The sequence below is a fragment of the Brassica oleracea genome, chromosome C7 (assembly GCF_000695525.1).
Source record: "Brassica oleracea var. oleracea cultivar TO1000 chromosome C7, BOL, whole genome shotgun sequence".
Lineage (NCBI taxonomy): Eukaryota > Viridiplantae > Streptophyta > Magnoliopsida > Brassicales > Brassicaceae > Brassica > Brassica oleracea.
The window spans coordinates 6,913,264-6,916,092 of record NC_027754.1 but is presented as its reverse complement, the minus strand read 5'-3'; positions in this window follow the sequence as shown (position 1 = coordinate 6,916,092).

The window sequence follows — 2,829 nt, the reverse complement described above, 5'->3', positions numbered from 1 at the left end:
CAAGAGGAATGAGATGCCTCAGAATTACATTCTAGAGGTTGAGGTGTTCGACTGTTGGGGAGTCGATTTCATGGGACCATTCCTTTCATCCTTCAAGAACGAGTACATCCTCATCGCCGTTGACTATGTATCTAAGTGGGTAGAAGCGATAGCAAGCCCAACTAATGATGCAAAAGTGGCGACTAAGATGTTGAGCTCCATCATCTTTCCGAGGTTTGGAGTGCCTCGAGTCGTAATTAGCGATGGTGGAACACACTTCATCAACAAGGCATTTCAGGGCCTCTTGAAAAAGAATGGAGTGAAGAACAAGGTGGCAACCGCTTATCATCCGCAGACGAGTGGACATGTTGAGGTTTCCAATAGGGAGATCAAGAGCATTCTCCAGAAAACTGTCAACACTTCACGAAAGGATTGGTCACTTAAGCTGGACGATGCATTATGGGCCTACAGAACAGCCTACAAAACGCCGCTGGGAACAACTCCCTATCACCTGGTCTACGGTAAAGCATGTCACCTCCCTGTCGAGCTCGAATACAAAGCTGCATGGGCACTCAAGTTACTGAATTTCGACATCAAGCCAGCAACCAAGCGACGCATGATCCAAATCCATGAGCTGGAAGAGATAAGGCACCTCGCCTATGAAAGCTCCAAAATTTATAAGGAAAAGACCAAGGCCTACCATGACAAGCGAATCATTTCCAGACGTTTCGAACCCAACGATAAGGTCTTGCTTTTCAATTCAAGGTTGAGGTTGTTCCCAGGCAAGCTGAAGTCTAGACGGTTCGGACCCTTCACTGTTAAGGAAGTTCGACCCTACGGAGCTATTGTGTTACTGGACAGAAAAGGAGACGAGTTTTTAGTGAACGGGCAGCGCTTAAAGCACTACCTTGCTGACTCCACTATCGCAGAGGGCGAAGAAATTCCCCTAAGCGATCCCCCATCAGCCTGATCGGCTGATCCAAGTCAAGCTAATGACTTTAACCAAGCGCTTGGTGGGAGGCAACCCACTGGTTAGTGTGTACATTGTTTTCTATAGTTTATTTTATTTCTTTTCAGATTTATTTTGTAGGTCAAAAAAATCAGACACTTCAGTCAGAACAACCAAAGGACTGTTCTTCTGGTAGAACAACCCATTGCCTGTTCCAGATAAGTGTTCCGAACCAAAAAAAAAATATATATATATATACATAAAAAAAAGGGAAGGGCAGTTAGGGCTTTGCCTATTTAAGGCTCCACCCTTCCACTTTCCCCCTTTTCACTGCGCCGTACACTGACCCTTCCCCCCGCGATTTTTAAGCGACCACCAAATATTTGTCTCTCAATCGTTTTAAGTGGTTTTTGCTTCTCACTTGTTTGGAATTTCAAGTTCTCTCTGTTTTTGCAGTTCATTTCACCAGTTTCTACAGGTAAGAGGCTCGACAATCCTCATCCAAATCGCAATACTCAGTTTGCAAAGTTCATCATTCTAACCGCTTCAATAGATCGATCCTTGTTGTACTACATTGATTTCGATTTTCCCTTTTGCTGTTAGGGTTGATTTAGAAGATGAACTCATGATTCATTTCACATTTGCGATTTGTAATTGATAGGACTGTTTGGATTCGGTTTGTGGATAGTTGAATGGAGTTATTGGGTTCAGTTTCGATTTGTTGGTTGTCGTGTCAAGGCAAATTACGGTTTGCATAAGGAGGGATGGAAATTGTTCTATTCCATTTCAAATGTGCGCATAACAGAACTAAAGCTTTCTTTTGTTTGCTTTGCATATGGCACGCACTAAGCAATCACCCAAGAGAACGCGAGCGACCTGCACGAGCAGTACGCCACCCCCGCAAGCACAACAACAAACCTCCGCGACCTACCCATGGCCCCGTGAACAAGAGGGTGAACCGATTGATCTCGACAGCCCACTGCTCTTGGACTTCAACTGCGAGGGATGGGATAAGGGAACAGCAGCGCGTTACAACGCCCTCCTCCGGGTTGACATGTTCCCCACTCGTTTCTGCCACGTGGAGACTCTGGCTGATCTTGGGATCAACGAGGACGTGTTCGAGAGGCTACACGCCATAGGGATAGCTCCTCTGTGCTATACAACACATGAGCTCTACCCAGACCTTGCTCGCCAAGTGCTCGCCACCGCCACGATCACGTACGAGGATTCCAATGCACCCTCTTACGCCAACTGCTCATTCTCTTTCATGGCCGATGGAGAGTACTACTCCTTGTCCCTCGACAAACTCAATGAGATCTATGAGACAGCCACTGAACCGAAAGGAGAAGCGGGCGCGAAAAAGTTCTCTCCTTCTAACGCCTTTTGGGATTGCATTGCGAATGGGAACTTTACACCCGGAAAGGCTTACCAGTCGTAAATCAGGAACCCGGCGCTTTGGGTCATTGCAAAGATCATCTCAAACCTCCTGTTCGCTAAAGATCTCACCTCGAAGGTCACCAACGGGGAGCTGCAAACCCTGTACGCTGGTATTGAGGATGAAATTCGAGCTTCTGGGTCCGACATTCCAATTCAAAAGGTCAAAACGAACCCCGGTTTCAGCTTCATGACCATGATCTGCGAGAGGCGGCAGTGTCTTATGCACGGTTCGAACAAGAAGGACAGAAGCGGTAGCTTGCTTACACCGCTCTTCAAACATTTTGGCATTGATCTCGGCAAGTACAACATCAACAAAGAGGTTCAGTTGCTTGACATCAAGTACCTTATGGCATGCCACATCATGTGTGATGAAGAGACCTACAGCTTCTTTGATAAGGCCGGTACCCAGCTGTTCACCAAACTGCCTCACCCCGAGATCACCAGGTTCAGCGTGTTCGACAACA